Raw genomic sequence first — 16902 nt, 5'->3', positions numbered from 1 at the left:
GTGTGGGGGTAGTATTGACTGGTATGAATACAATTTTCTTCTTCTGGTAGAGCTTTTTAAAAACCAATTGTCTTTTGGCATGAAATGGACTCATATAATAGAGCTTGATTATCTTTTAAAGAGAGGGACGCGGGTGGCGCTGTGGGTAAAAGCCTCAGCGCCTAGGACTTGCCAATCGAAAGGTCGGCGGTTCGAATCCCCGCGGCGGGGTGCGCTCCCGTCGCTCAGGCCCAGTGCCTGCCAACCTAGCAGTTCGAAAGCACCCCCGGGTGCAAGTAGATAAATAGGGACCACTTACTAGCGGGAAGGTAAACGGCGTTCCGTGTGCTGCGCTGGCTCACCAGATGCAGCTTGTCACACTGGCCACGTGACCCGGAAGTGTCTGCGGACAGTGCTGGCTCCCGGCCTATAGAGTGAGATGAGCGCACAACCCTAGAGTCTGTCAAGACTGGCCCGTACGGGCAGGGGTACCTTTACTTTACTATCTTTTAAAGAAGAATTTGATATACTGTGAAACAAAAAAATAAATGAGCCTAGAGAAAAACATACTTTAAAAAAAATGAGTGTGCACAATTTATTCTGAGTATCTTTAATTATGTCCCTGTTTACGCAAGATTCTATCTATCTATCTATATCTATCTATCTATCTGTCTGTCTATCATCTATCTATCAATCTATCTATCTTTCCAAAGTTAAAACTATGCTCAAGGTGGCTTACAACATATAAAAATTACACAACAAACATAAAAAGTAGTCATAAACAATAAACAAAATATCAAAAAGTACACAACCAAATTGAACAATTTTGACACAACTCATAAGATATATAACAAAGATACCAAAAATAACAACAACTAGGCCTGGGTGATATATTGATATATCGTCCAGGACTGATATGAGGAGCATACCGCAATGTCGGCTTCACTCAGTGGTGTATCGCTGTTGAAACTGCCAGTGCTCCTGCTAGCATTGTCTGCTGGAGGGAGTCAAGAGTTCCTTCCTTCAGTGGGCGCTGTTAGCAGAGGGACTCAGGAGTGACAGCAGTTTCACCAGCGATATATCACTGAGTGAAACCGCCATCCCACTCTGCCCTAATAAGACCGCGAGGTGCCGATATAGCTTGTTCCTCCCTCTGCATCTTTAAACTGCTCGACTGAGGAGTGTGCAGCTGCCCTTGCCTCAGTTGAGCAGTTAAAGGAGCCCCCAGCCCAGTGCTGGCTCTGCAAGCCAGCGATGGGACAGGGGCTCTGTGAAACTGCTCAGTTGAGGGGAGTAGGGTTGCCACTCCCTGCATTGAACAGTTAAAGGATCCCCGCTGCTGTCTCAGTTGGGGGGAAACGATGATCCTTCCCCCAGCTGAGCAGCACAACCAAGCTGCATTGTCACAGCCCACGAGATGAGAGTTGGGGCAGTTTCATCCGGTGTCTCTCGGGCAGAGGCAAAATCATTCCACATCGCTGTATATTGCCAAACCACGGTGTTTGGCTGGTGATACACCGTGATGTTGAAATGTTGCTATCACCCAGCCCTAGTAACAACCCCTGCCAAACAAAAACCCCTAAACAATACCCCAGCCCCTAGCAAAGTAAGAAGTGACTGGGCCAATGTATTGCTGTCCATGAAACAAAACTTGTCCAAGTAAAGCTGTAAATGGATTAATAGTAGAAGTCTATATATGTCTATTCAAGTATAGGATTGCACTGAGTTCAATGGAGCTTAGTCCCAGGTAAGTGAGATTGCAGTCTAAATTTCATGACTAGCCATGATATGTTATCTGGGTAATTGCTTGTGAATTATTGCAGAGAAAGGAGATAATCAGCAGTTCTAAAGTAACATAAGTGAGGTTCAAGAAAAAGAATGTTTTGCCATATTATACATATAGTGCTGTATAGTGGGAAATAATTATGTAAATCCATATTTTCAAGTGAATGTTCTTATGCAAATAATCCTATATTATCAAAGTTATAGATTGTGAAGATGTTCATTTTTTTGGAATTAGGCTGTTCTTTGCATCTCACCTGATTCACTTGTTGAATTTGTCAGTATGATTTTATAGGCACTTCGGTTTTCTGACTGTATTCTCTTGAGTACAACAGTTTTCACTACATATTGAATATAATTGTAAGACAGGATGAGGCAGAGAAGTAATAAATATACAATAATGTAACCGTCTTCTAAGAGGCATATGAGGGCAGCAGCAGAATATTCAGCATAATTGTTTGTACTGAGGGAACAAAATAGTTATCTTTAGTTTCTAGCTTGGCCTTGGTTATTCTGAAATGGTGACCGCACTTTAAAAAATGTCTTCAGTTGTTTTTAAATAAACAGTTTGTACAGCTGCTGTTCACCAGTGGTTCTTGGATGTGCTTTTGGGTTGCCATTACTTCATCCTGCTTCTTATCGCCTTACACACAGAGCTCTTGTTTTATAGCAGTCTCACCCAAGCTATTGGTTTATTTTCCTTGCAAGGCCAAAAAATAATAATGTTGAACATCTGATAGAGGGGTAGGGTGAGCACTCTCTCTCTCTCTCCATCCTCTACGCACATGTGGATTTGTGGCCAGCACCATTCATTCTCATCCAGTGTGGCACAGCTCCTGTTTTGGTGCAATAATACTTTCTCAACTATCTGTTCAATCCAATAGATTCCCCACCCCACCCCACCCAGAAGCTAAGGGAATATACTCAAGGGCTTTGCTAGAAGAGCTTTATGGGATTCAGAACTTTGCATAATGATTCACTGGTACATGTTGGTTAATGAAATGCATTGCCTTATATAGAATGTTCTCTTCAAAATTTTCTGCAGCTCTTCTGGCAGAGTTCTGTGTAACTCAAACACTTGCACACTTCCTTCGCTATATAAATGGGATGGTGCTTTTATAAACAAAGACATTTGTAGCAAACAATTTCTTAATTAATCTCTTGCGCAGGTTGTTTCCTTCTTGTTCTAAATGGTTCCTACTGGTTCTGTAAAACAATAGCTAGTTATTTACAGCCAAGATTGAAGGTTACACAACCCTCAATGGCACTGTGTCATAGCATTTACTTCTGTTTTCGGTTGTTGTCTTTGCCTTGGTTTGGATAGCAAGCCTGCTCCCTCCCTACTTCCTCTCCCCTCCACCCTTCCACTGGCACAAAAAATAAATAAACCACATGACTCTAATTTTAAAAAAGGTCATTGTGACCTGAGAGAAGCAGTCTTGCTTCCTAGCCAGTGTTTCCTTTGGATTCACAGCCCCTGAAAAAGTGAAGATAGTCTTTCCGCAGCTCCACACAAAGGCACCTGCTTAATGGACAATCAGCACAAATGTATTATTGGCATGACATCCTTTTGATTTTGGAAAGCAGAGCAAGCAACTGGACTGATCATGGGGTGCGATTTTGCTACGACTTATTGGGAGTAACCAAGACCACTCCAGAGTTAGAAGCAATTACCTCAGCTCTGTCCACCAGGTTCTGCGGTGTTACCGCTTGCCCCATGTCTCCACCATTTTCCCCACTAGGCTTATGGTTCTGGATGAGGCCCTACTTCCTTCACTCTTGTGGTGGCTGTTTATGTTGCTATTTGACTGATTTGTGTTTCCAGGAAACTGTTTGAATCCAATATTGTCTGGGAATTTCCACTGAACTCTGAAGTCTTAAAAAGGCTTCACATTAATTCTCTGGGCTTTGCTACATAAACATTGCCTTCCCCACCTTCCCAAAAGCAAATTGGGTGCTTTGACCTTGCGTGGAAAAAATGCGTACCTCTGGCCAGAAAACAACTTTTTCAAAGAGCAGTATTCACAACTGAGTGAAAATATTTCCCCACAATGTGAGCTACAAGAGCAGTTTTGCCCCACACTCATGTTTTGAGTTGCCTGTAATAAGGATATATTAACCTTGAGGCCTAAGGGCAGCTTGAGTTTAGTGACTGTACAACAGGACAGAGGGCTTCAGACAAGCCTCACAGGGCATGTGTGAGAGGAGCCTGATGGGCTAGTATTCCCCTATCATGCCAATTCACCTAACAGCCACACCCTCTCCTGACACTGTGCATTTTGTGTTCTTGAGAATATGTTCTGATTCCAGGGTCTAGAGAATCTCCACACAAGGGTATTCCCTTGCCCAATCATGATATCTCCTCACACCTGGAATTCCCTTATTCTGTGGATTAGTGCAGAGCCATGACTATCCTATGCACACCCTGCAACTTATATAATTTATTCCTTGAAAGGTTTTTCTAAATGGTAGGTGGTTGGGATGTCCAAAAGTTATTGCTAAATGGTGGTTGGAATAATTCCATAAGCAATCTGTGGGTGCTGCACAGGGGAATAAAAGGTGGCAATGAAAGAAGAGAATACTAGGAATTAGGTCAATTCCCTACAGTTGGTTGTTCTGGGTAGTCATCATTTCATGGTGATTAAGAAATAATCCCAGGAGTGCTAAATTCTGTGGAAGACCACCCAGACTACACAGTGACTGAAGATATCAGAGAGCTCATCAGGTCCCCATCGGCAGCCTTGGAGATCTTGAGTGTTGGTGTAAGGGGGCCTCCTCAGGGCTGTTTCAAGGGAATTTTGCTGTGGGTTCCTTGGTGCTTCAGTCCAAGTTCCATCAGTTGAACACCAGGTGGAGTCTGAAGGAGAGGCTCATCCACTCCCCAGCCCTTGAGAGTTTGGGCACTTCTAAAAATATTCAAGCTTGAGCCGTATGCCCACAACAAAGTATGCACCTGAGTTCAAAGTTGCTGAGTAACTCCAAAGTAAAGGATTGCTTATGAGATAAGGAGGCCTTAGTGTCTTTGAGGGTATAGGTTTCAAGGTCTACTCACAGACTATAGCTGTTGAAGCAGGACAGTATCTGAAGAGTCGTGGCATCACTGTGTTGGATTAAGAATGCTGACGTCCAGCGGTACAAAAACAAACAAAAAACAACCCGGATCTGATAAATGAGAAGTTTGGGATTATTTTAAAGGGCATATCCTTAGCATGAAGCTGAGTAAGCACGGCCCATATCAAACCACAAAAAGAATTGATGGCAGCAATAAAGGTGTGTTTTTAAAAAAATTATTAGTACGAAAATAAAATAATAAAATAAAGCATGGTATGAACTAAAGGGAAAGGCTGCAATGACAGTTAATATAATTTGATGTAATAATATTTGTGGAAGTGAAGGCTTTTACCTCAGATTTAATCATCCCTTGGTTTCTGATTTGGTGTTGGAGGTATGACACTTTTTTGAGTGTTTTTCCTCAGTTGCCCTGAGTTTCTGTGGTGTTTGTTTTGCTTCAAAGTTAAACTAGGGCAGTGCTTGAAAGAGCATACTGTCAATTACCCAAAATCCTTGTGCAACCAATCTGCTTGCCTAGTTTTGATTGTGCTTAACTGAAACCACCTGTAACTGCCGTTTGAAGAGCAGATGCTTCAGAGTCCCTGAATTTATTGTCATGTTTCCATTTGTGAACTGTCCAAGCTACCATTATTTTCTTAAGCTTCTTCATTTTTGTTCTAAGACTTTGGAGGGCTGGGGCCTTGCTTTAGGCTGTCTGGAGGTTGCCACACATGAAAACTTAGATTTGGTTAAACCATCATAGCAAAAATTTGATATAGGTGTAGATACACACACACACACACACACACAGAGAGAGAGAGAGAGAGAGAGAGAGAGAGAGAGAGAGAGAGAGAGAGAGAGAGAGAGAGAGATTGATTTACAGGACTAATTTGCTTCACATTTAACACTGCCTCCTTCTTATAACTGTCACTTTCAAAACCCTACATTTTTCATTCTGTCTCCTGTTGCAGTGTATTTGCATTTTTGTATGCTTATTGTTTCATGGGTTGTCTGAGGCAGCCTTCCCCAAGCCATTGGGTGTTTTGGACTACAAATGCTGTCATCCCTATTGCCTGCTCTGCTTAGGGATTATGAAAATTGCAGTCCAAAATTTCTGGAGGGTACCAGAATGCTGAAGGATGGTACACAGTTTCTAGGGTATGACTTCTTAAACTATTAATTTTTTCCCCAAAGAATCTTGACAGCTTGTACCTATTGCTGTTTTTAATTCGTTGTTGGCATTACCTGCCACCCCCTCCCACCCTAATCCCATCCACGTTGCATCTATTAAATTACTTGAATCTTTGTTAAATAACACCAAAGACAACTTTTCAAACTCATAGGCAGTGTTCTTGTAGAAAGAACTGGTGCAGCCAGCTTGGCGCAGCCATTGACCACTTACGAGAGCAAAGGTGTTGGACACAGGTGGTTGGAATTAAAATAGGTCACTTTATTATTATTTACCACTATTATAATTTAAACAATATGAAACCATTTTAGACCTGTGATGGAGGAGAGTCCAAATCAGGGTGGGGAACAGGACCAGGCCCACTGACATCCCTTATCCCCAGAGGGCCATTTTGACAGGTAGGTGAGTCTGCCCAGTTTGCCTACCTGTCTATCACCTGACATCCTCATGGCCTCAGCAGCCACGAAGCCATAATTCTTGATGGCAGGCTACTTTTTCCCTGAAGAGGACTGCCCTTGAAGATGATTCAGAAAATGCAGCTTCCAGTTTACTTGCTGGGATTCCATTTAGAACCAACATAGCCCCTTGTTTAAAAGAGTTGCTGTTGTTGCTGCTTTCTTTCTGGGCTGAAGGCAAAGTGCTCGCATTACCATTTATATTCTAAAGTAACTTAGGCCTAAATATATGAAACACCACCTACTTCCCTACAGACCCTTTTGGGTGTTTAGATTTGCAGAGGGGACCCTCTTCGTAGTTCTGCCGCCTTCACAATTTTGGTATGCGTGTGTGTGTACCTCTTTACCTTAGCTTCCAACACCTGAAACATATATTTTTGAACCCATCCTATTATTTTGATTGTAATCTATTTTTACTGTTTTTAATACTTTATACATAAATTGCTGCAGACTGAGACCTCATAGTGAAGGGTAGGTAAGAGGTCAAATGAAATATGTAGTAGTAATTATAATTAATAATAATTTATATGATTGACTGTTGAGAAGATTCATATAGATTGCTGCTTTTCTTTTCTTTTCTTTTAACCGTGCCCTATTGGCCTGGTAATTCTTACAATATGACTTAAATAGAGTGTGATGAGTACTTTGTTTTGACTTTATCCCTTTGCATAATGTATTTCTATTAACGCTGGTAATCATATTTTTATCGGAAGCTTTGATGCCTCAAATGATTTGTGATTTGTAAAGCTTGCTAGGTCTTGTTTAATTGATTCCGCCCTTCAAGTAGTAGCTTGTTTGAACAACTAAATTTATCCCGTGCGAAAAGCTCAGATGTGCCGCACAATTTTTACCTTGGGTTTGGCAGGGGTTGTCAACATAGTGCCCATGGGTGCACATGACGGTGTAAAGGCCTTCCCTGGTGCCCACAGGGTTTCCCTCCCTCAAAATTAGGCTTGAAAGAAGCATTCTATTGTAGCCTATAGGGTGAGTTGTGGAATGTGATTGGCTGCCAATGTGTGTATTACAGTGGTGCCTCGCTAGACGAAAAGAATTCGTTCCGCGATTCTCTTCGTCTAGCGGTTTTTTCGTCTTGCGAAGCAAGCCCATTGACAGCTTAGCGGATTAGCGCTACAGCTGTCAAGCGGCTTCCAGCGATCAGCTGTTAAGCGGCTTATCAGCGGAACAGCTGATAAGCGGCTTAGCGGCTTAAGAAAAGGGCGAAAAAAGCGGAAAAAACCCGCGGGGGGGATGCAAGATTTTTTTCGTCTTGCGAAGCAACCCCATAGGGAAATTCGTTTTACGAAGCGCCTCCAAAACGGAAAACCCTTTCGTCTAGCGGGTTTTTCGTCTTGCGAGGCGTTCGTCTTGCGGGGCACCACTGTACTCAGAACCATTTATCTGGTTTTCAGATGTGTTTAAAAAGGTAAAGGGACCCCTGACCTTTAGGTCCAGTCATGGCCGACTCTGGGGTTGTGGCGCTCATCTCGCTTTATTGGCCGAGGGAGCCAGCGTACAGCTTCCGGGTCATGTGGCCAGCATGACTAAGCCACTTCTGGCGAACCAGAGCAGTGCACGGAAACGCTGTTTATGTGCTGCCAAAGCTTGGTAACCTTTCTTTATGGGAGTAATTTGGATTATATGAGCTAATTTGTTTTGTATTCTTTAATATGGATAACACAGTTTTCAGTGTGTTGAGGGTTGGTGCAGAGGCTTCAGGACCTTTCTCTCTCTATTTCTCCAAACAGAGGGTGTTGGCTAAGTTTTTTATGTCTGTTTATAGAAGTTTTTATATACCACCTTCTCACAAAACATCAGGGAAGGGTACAGCAACATAAAATCAATTAAAAGCTATACAAAACTATCAATAAAATGACTGGAAAATGTTGAACAACTGCATAGACCTATTGACATAAAAAAACAACAACTTCAAGGTATGCCTGAGGGTCAAAAATCTCTGCTAGAAGAGTTTTCTGCAACACATTCTTTTTAGCATGGACAAAGTAAAAGCATCCTTGCAGGACAGTTCACAGAAAGAGAGTTGTGTATGTTCCTTCAAGTGAGATGATGCATGTTGTACTGTGTGGCTCATTCCTTTTATGTCTATTAATCCTATAAATTAGCAAGAAGAAACATTTAACCAACAGGACAAGGTTTGTTTCGTTTCTGCTCCCCCCCCCCTTTCGCTCTGATGATCTGAAGCTGCTTCAGCCAGTTACTTAATTTTATTCAAAGCATTACCAGATTGTGTTTAAATGAATTGAGGGGGGACGGGGGACGGACAGCTAGTTTACACCAATTTCTCTAATTCTAATGCACCCCACCCCACAAAACGAAGAAGAAAGCTACAGCACTGGAAATACATTGTGAACCAATTTTCATTCAGTGAACTCTCTTTGGTTTGTCCAGCATTATGCAACAGGCAAATGCTAATGAAAATTCAAAAGGCTATTGTTTGTACATCAAGACTTTCTGCCAAGGAAGAGGAAAAGTTGGGGGAAGGGATGGGGAGTTACTTTATGAAATCTTTTTTAAAACAGCAACTGCTTTATTGCATTTTCCCTCTTTTTTAAAGATATAATAAATGATGAGAAGTTAACAAAAGATTGCACATGAAAATAAAAATTAAAAATAAGGAACATACATATTCTCTCTGTGCTATATATGAGATAAAACAAAACAAAAAAATCATGAAAAATGCTAGGTTTTGCTTCATTCTCCTTTGTCAGGTCACTTTCTCCAACAAGGCCACTGTCCACACCTGTCAATGCTATTCCTCCATTAAATTGCTGTTGGATGCTTTTTTATTATAATTATTTATTAAATTTATATACCACACTTCATATTTTAAGAAATCTAACCAAGTTCATAGGAAGGACCTCATGATGAAATGAACTGTAGCATACTGTGGCGCTCTCTAAATGCTGCAGTGTGTCATGCCTTTGTAGATTGATTTTTGTAAGCTGCTCTGAGAGCCTTTTCTGCGTAAATGGTAGAATATAAATGCTGTAAATTAATAATAATAAATAACTCACATCATTCTTGATCATTGGTCATGTTGATTGGAGCTGTAGTTGAACTGCCCTTGCTTTTAAGTATTCGTTTGTGCAGCCTAGCATTTGTGTAAACCCATTACAATGGGCCAGCTGTTTTTAAGCATAACATGCTGATTTGGACTGGCCCTTGTCCTTTTTTTGTCTGTCCTACCTCCTCTCCTTCAATGTACTTGAGATTTTATTTACATGTCTAAGCACCAAGTGCACGTATATTCTACTGTGGCACAAGCCTGTCTATAATGAGTGGCAGTGGCTCTCCCAAGGTTTCAAGACAGAGCTCTCTCCCAGCCCTACCTGAAGATGCTAGGGATTGAAGCCAGTATCTTCTGCATACAAAATATGCAGAAGATGTTGGCTTTAATCCCTGGCATCTCCAGGTAGGTCTGGAAGAGACCCCATCTTGAAACCTTGGGGAGCCAATGCAACCAACTATAGACAACCATGAGTTAGATGGACCAATGGTTTGACTTGATAGAAGGCTGCTTCCTGTGTTTCTGCGTTCATATCACCACCTGTAGCTTCTCAAGTCCAGGAATTTCTTAACTGAATACTAGATGGTTAGTTGAGCATGTTTTACGTTTGCAAGAATATGTTTTTCTCGTTGAAGTACACAAAATCGTTTAATGTTTTCCACCGTGTATAGAAATTTGGTGTGTGTGTTTAAAAGCAAGTGTACTTATTTCAGCAATTACTAGCCCACTACTAAAAAAATCTATCATTCCTGGAAGCTATTGGAAATGAGATGGTCTTTAAGAGTTTCGTGCACAGCTTGTTCTTGCCGTGATTTATGTCAGAAGGAAAACCAATATAACTGTGTTATAGTCTCAAAAAGTTAATAAATGTAGTTAAGTCTCTGTATGGGGAAAAAAAAGATAAGCCTTAACAAGAGTAAATGTAGAAGCACAGTGAAAGCTTGGTTCCTGTTTTTGAAACGTAACAGCATCCAAAGAAAGTATGACATCTAAACCAGTTATCTCTGCAAACATTTACTGGAGCCCTATATCCAGGTACATGGACACAGTTTCCATTGAAATGGGTAGGATATAAGCAAAGGCAATTAGAGTGAAAATGCAGCCTATATTTATGAGCTGAACTCTGTCATTTAAGCCAGCACTACGTATGACAAGTGGCATGGGGATGCCAGTGAAAATACCATTCTCTTAACTGATAGAGGTACATGAAGAGGGTTGAAGAGGAAAACTGCAAGCACCTGCCTGACAAGCTTCTCTGATAACCTGAAAACTATCATATGAATCTGGTCTAACATCCATTGACATTAATGAACTAAAATGCATACTTATTGCACTGTACCCTTTGTATCCAAAGCTCAAAATGTGTGGGTACATACAGAATGTTAAGGGTGATTCTCTTTTTGCATGTTATATATATTGGCTGTGGATCTTGGGGGACCTGCTCCCTGTTCTGCAGTCCTTTTCCACCTGGCCCAGGCGGGCGGGGCCCTGACTTATTCCAGCTACAAAAGCTGAGGCGTCTGAACAGACTTTTGGGTTGGGGTATTGCACAGCGGCTTTTGTTGCTGTTATTATTGCCCCAGATGTCTTGTTTTAAATTGTTCTTAACTTGTGTGTTTTTAAATGCAGAGTTTCTGTTGATTTTGAATGGAAAGACATGGGATATGCCTGGTATACTTCAGAGTTTAGGGTAAGGCAGGGGTCTGCAACCTTTAAGACAAAAAGAGCCACTTGGACCCGTTTCCGAAGAAAAAAAAACTGGGAGCCACAAAACTCGTCATTATAAAAATAACTTTTTTGTTACTTTTTTATTATTTCTTTGTTTGACCCCTCAGAATTACTCCTCCTCATAGAAATAAACGTTAAATTAACAAGTTACCTTTTTTTGTGGGTGTGTTCTTCACTCCCCTTCAAAACAGTGACCAGCGTACATGCCCCCTTTCAATGCAGTGACCAGCGTACATGCCCCTTACAATGTAGTGGGCGGGCGGGAAGGTGACGTCGGGATGGTGCGTGACTAACGCACGCACCGCCCCCATGCGACGTCACAGCCAGTACAGCGCCCGCCACAGTGGGGAGTGTTGGGGCGCACAATGCACCTCCTCCCCTCACTAGTATCCACCCCGGAGCCGTGGCGAAGGTGTAAAAGAGCCACATGCGGCTCCGGAGCCGCAGGTTGCTGACCCCTGGGGTAAGGAAACAAGCTGGGAGACGGCTCAAACTTGAATAAAGGAAAACCCTGGTCATATGCAATCAATCATTGGTGAGGGTTCGGTATCGAGCCTACCTAGTGGCAGTGAAGGCAGCAAAGAAGAAAGTGGCAGAACCGATGGTAGCTCACTGTGCCTTGTTTGCATAGCATTTTGAGGATAAAATTGCTCGCATCTCAGTACAGTAGCTGAATCTCAAGGGGTGACTAGAGCACTGTCTAGTCCTGTTGTGTTGGATGAGCTTCATTTAGTTATCTTTGAGGATGTATTTTGTGTTTTTATTTTGTATCTTTATGTTGTGAACCACCCTGTGCTCTTTGGATGAAGGGGAGTAAACAAATTTAATAAATAAAGTAAATAAAAATGGTAGATACATAAACAGAATGCAGGCTGATGTCCCTCTTCAACTGAAAATATGTCTCCATGTAAAATTTATCACATGCCCTCTTTTAGGAAACATTTTTTGAGCAACCATTTCTTTCTAAAGGAGTTGATTCAATATTTGCATGTGCGCCCTGCGAATCAGGTGGCACCAATTCCAGCAATTGCCTATATGTGCTTTAAAGGAAGAACTTTGATCTCATAATCACCAACTCCCTTGAAAGCTGCTCACCTGACAGTTGGGTAAATTGCTCTGTCAACATCACATGCCTGTATATAAATACAAAGTATAAAGTGAAAAATAGCCTTCAGACTACAACATTTACAGTAAACAACTGTATTTTTATTAGCGCTTGTGAAAAAGGGTCTTGTTGGGTTATGCAAACTGTTTTCCTCGGCCAAAAAGGAATGGCCCATCCAGTTTAGCAATCCTGCCTCCACTAATGGATACTAATGGATAGATACTAGAACATACTAATGGATAGTTACTAGAACATACAGAGAGGATGATAAAACCATATTCCATATATGCTCACTTCTCTCTCTCTCTCTCTCTCTCTCTCTCTCTCTCTCTCTCACACACACACACACACACACCCAATTAAAAAAAAAGAGGCTAGGATGCCCAGAATGCAAGAAATAAGTACTGGTTGATTTGTATTCCCTACGAATACTGAGGGTTCTTTTTGGTACCTGAAAATACTACTGTAATAGAATCATAGAATTATATGTAGGCAATGTTGTTATGCTGAAGTGTACAGCAACCTATTAGGCTCTGTGGTTTATAATTATATGTAGACTTTCCATGTTGTAGTTTGCAAGCCTCTGAAAATTAATTGCACTTAATGTTAGTTCTGCTAAATTTGGATCACTGTCACACCTGCATTATTTTTTAAAATGGAGATATTCACACCTACATTTTTCGAAAAGGAGATATTTCCCCCCCCCCCAAGCTCATGGTTGCCTAACTCGTGGAAGATAATTCCATGATAATTAATTTCAAGATAATTAATCCAGGACATTGAGGAATGGTGTAGCTGATGTTGCAATGTTGATAGTTATCTTGGCCTTTTTACCGAATGTTATGCAGAAGATATGACAGAATATCTCGTCCAGTTTTTGTCATTGCCCTTATTAAAAGCAGGCTGGGTGTGACTGGGAACTACAGGAACAGCATACCCCATAGTTAGTGGAGTCTGTTGAATCTGTATTTTTGAGTCTGTATTTTTTCTGAGAATCTTCTTAGTTGCAAAACCTCCATTTTCCTGTCTTCTACCTAGATTTTGATTCCTCCTTTACTTGTGTTATAGGTCAGTCTACAGTCAGCTAAGCGGTTGTACTTTCCAACTTAGCTGGCTTAGGCTGTTGAAGTTAGTGGGACTAAGCAAGCATAAATGATTTTTGTTTGCAGCCTCCTAAGAGAATACAGTCCAGGTGTTGCTTTTTTCCTATGGCACATGTGTGCATGCAGTATGTAGTTCAAGAAAGGAAGTCAAGGAGGAGGATTGTCACGTGACAAAATCTTTTTCACTTTGCCATGACTTTCCAGTACTGTATAGGGCAGAAAAGAAAGGTCTGCTGCTGTGGCAGCTATTTTTGTATTTAATTCTGTACCTACCTTAATATTATTTGTAATAATGTGGCTGAATAATGAATAACCATTATGGTGATTTATGTTTAAATATATTACAACATGTTAATAACTTTGAAAAGAAATACCTTATTAAGGGTTCTGAAATGAATATAAATGTAAGGTGGGTTTTATGTCTAAAGCTGTATCTTCTATTGATATTTTAGTATACATATTTCTTAAATGTGGCCATTTATAACATAACTAGGTTTCAAAGTTTGCATCAGATTTGCAGTAGCTGCTCTTAACTGCCTCTTTGATTTTCTGAGAACTTTCTCCCTTGAATTATTTTCTCCCTTGGAATAGTGGAACATCTTACATCAACTACTGTATTGCAAAAATGGCGAGAATAGATGCTAGTATTTGTTTTGTACTCTTACTTGTACATGTCATGTTCTCATCTGTTTTCCCAGAAAGTGTATTCTGAAAGACATCTGCTCCTCTTATACAAGTGTCCTTTTCCTGGGCCAAGGATGTTACAATGACTCAAAGCAATTATATATGCCCACATTGTTTGCAATTGATATGAAGAGAGTGACCCTTTACAGAAATAGAGAACAAGAGCTGCTGCTTGTTTCATGCGATTTCCTCCCGCTCCCCTGGCAGCGATGACTAAATCCTTCATAGTACAATGGATAACCATTTCCTAGATTAAGGGAAGTTGGAAAAGGGTTTCCCATGTTTTTAGACTAATAGTGGATGAATTGTGAAATATAAGTTTTTCTAGGTATCTTTGGAAGGTGTCATGATTTGAAACCTACACTTGTCATCAAAAAACAACATTGCAAGGTTCCTAATGGAGTTACCTAGCGTGTTTTGTGCTCTCAAAATGCTTTACAAAATGGTAAGAACTATTTCAGATACTGTCTGTATTAGGCTTTTCCTTTCAGTGGCACTGCCACTGAGCAGTTATGGCACAGATTCTCTCCCACATTGAAAGTTTCCACATTAGCAAATGGATCTGCTAATATAATGTAGAGAATCTGTGCTACATGTTTCCAAAGAATAATATTTTTTTGCATTTTCTTGGTTGGGACTGAAACATGCAGCTTGGCCCTCAGTCACACAAGGAAGCTGACCTGTAGAACCTTTAGACCAGAGATGGCGAATTTGTGACACCAGATCTGGCCCACTCATGAGGCGGACAGCCACCTTGGGTGAAGGAATCCTATGGGGCGGTGTCCCCATGAGCCACCCTGCCACCACCGGGGGTTGTGCACTGGCAACTTCCAGCAAGGTCTCATGGAACTCCTATGAGATCTCTCAAGATCTTGCCAGAAGCCATCACCCAGTAATCAAGGCTTTGGGGGCATGTGGCACCTGCCTGTTTCAGGTTGTGAAACAGGGCAGGCCACCCCTGTGTGACACTCCCAGGTGTTGTTAGGAATTGTAGTCTATTGTACCTGACTATTGGCCCTGTTCACTGGGGCTGATGAGAGTCGGAGTCCACAACATCTGAGTGGTTCACACCTTTCCCATCCCTGCTTGAGACAATCTGTTCCGTATTACAGAAACCTCAAGCCTTCCTTCACAGTTACTTTATAAACATACAATATCCTTTGTAGGTCTGTGGGCATATTGCCACTTCTTTATCATGCACTGTGAAACATATTTATCTCAGTCTCTTTTTGTGCCCTTTTCAAATTTGCATTTCATGGCATTTCTGAAAATGGGAAATATTTACCTTTTAGAGCAGAGTGGTCCAACCTCTCAGACCAAGTGGACTGCAAGAGTACTTTGAAACAGAACCCGTGGGCCACACACTGAATTAAATTTCCATCTTGTAAATTAAAGTGTTTCCAATATAGTTAATATTATTTAATGTATACAGTATATTTAATTAAATACTCAGTTAATGAGTAAAGTATAAATTTCTTCAAAAGATAAATCACAAAATAATTGAGAAAAAGAAACACCACAGATCTATAAGGATTTATACAGTAATTCAAGATGTCAGTAACCTTTTTCATTGCCAGCACTCATTCATGATAAAAGAAGGCCTCTGATCAGCGTATTTGAAGCAATCACCTCACTCCTCCCGCACATTTGTAAAACATTTGCTGACCAACACTTTTTAGCCCACTTGTCCATTCTTGCTGACTAGCCTTCCCTCTCACACCTGGGTTTTTCTTTTTAACCTCTTGGCACCTCCTGCCTCAGCATCTCCCATTTTTACATGTTTGTGCATCTTTCAAACACTTTTCTCTACCTCAGCCTCCCCCCTCACACCTTTGCCAAACTCCATTTCCCCTCAGCCCCCTGTTTTTAGCCCATTCCTCCCCTTGGCTTTTTACCTCAGCACCCACACTTCACTTGTTTTTGCCTCCATGTCTCTTGGCTCACTCAATTCCTTTTTATTATTATTAATCTCACTTTATATTCATATTTCATGCTCTCTTTCTCCTCCACTTTTTACCTCACCCACCTTCTCTCGCCTCTCACTTCTGTCTCCCCTCACTTCCCTCTCTCTCCCCCGCCCCTTGCATGGCAGGCTGCACTAGTGGTGTAAGGCAGTTCTCCACCCCCCCCCCTCTCTCAGAGGCAAAGAAGGAGAGGGGAGCTCACTGTTACTCAGGAGCCCTGGTCTGGGCCCAGCCTATGTGTGCTGGGCATTGTCACATGGGACTGGAGCCCCTGATCACAGCCTGCTGAGGAGCTTGTAAGAGCCGGACCAAACTGGGACAAGGGCGTGTGGGTATGGGAGCTGTGTGGAGGCAAATAAGGACATTGTTGCTGAAGGCCACCCAAAAAGGCCTTGAGGGCTGCATGCAACCCACAGGCTGCATGATGTACTACCTTGTTTTAGAGTGATGTTTCTGGTACACCACCAGCCTGCATTCACAACTTCTGAGATTCTGCATATTCTCCTTGGTTATTTTAAATATTTTAGTACATACAGAATGCTTGTTAAGCAACACTACTCAATGATGTGTGCTGGCCAAACTAATATATGTTTTTGTAGAACAGCAAAGGAGCTTTCAGTTACCTTTCATTATATGACTGAGAAATTTGTGAGGCTTGACAAGCTGTTTCCAATGTGGCTTTTCTTCCTTTTCAATCAACAAAAGCAGGTGCCAGTATACTTTATAATTAAATTATACAGCTAAAGAAGAGAATCAAAACACTTTGGCTGAATAATAATAAAAATTGCAGACATTTTTGTCCAGCATTTGTAAACAGAATGTACAAAGAATGTAGGT

General features: G+C 41.4%; 1 protein-coding gene and 1 long non-coding RNA gene across 11 annotated transcripts in view; one reads left to right on the top strand and one right to left on the bottom strand.

The window, feature by feature from the left end:
• The window catches only part of ARHGAP26 (Rho GTPase activating protein 26), a 207111-nt gene that overhangs the window by 135717 nt on the left and 54492 nt on the right, over positions 1 to 16902 (top strand). The gene's annotated exons all lie outside the window — the stretch shown is intronic.
• LOC309364093 lies at positions 9097 to 16393 on the bottom strand. The gene is made up of 3 exons (XR_014165723.1): positions 16128 to 16393; positions 12305 to 12342; positions 9097 to 9111 (listed from the first exon to the last, which is right to left on the bottom strand). It is a non-coding gene; the product is annotated as an uncharacterized lncRNA (long non-coding RNA).

The sequence above is a fragment of the Podarcis melisellensis genome (genome assembly GCF_964234715.1).
Source record: "Podarcis melisellensis genome assembly, chromosome: 2".
Taxonomy (NCBI): domain Eukaryota; kingdom Metazoa; phylum Chordata; class Lepidosauria; order Squamata; family Lacertidae; genus Podarcis; species Podarcis melisellensis.
The sequence above is the reverse complement of the archived record's forward strand: the minus strand, read 5'-3'. Positions and strand labels throughout refer to the sequence as shown.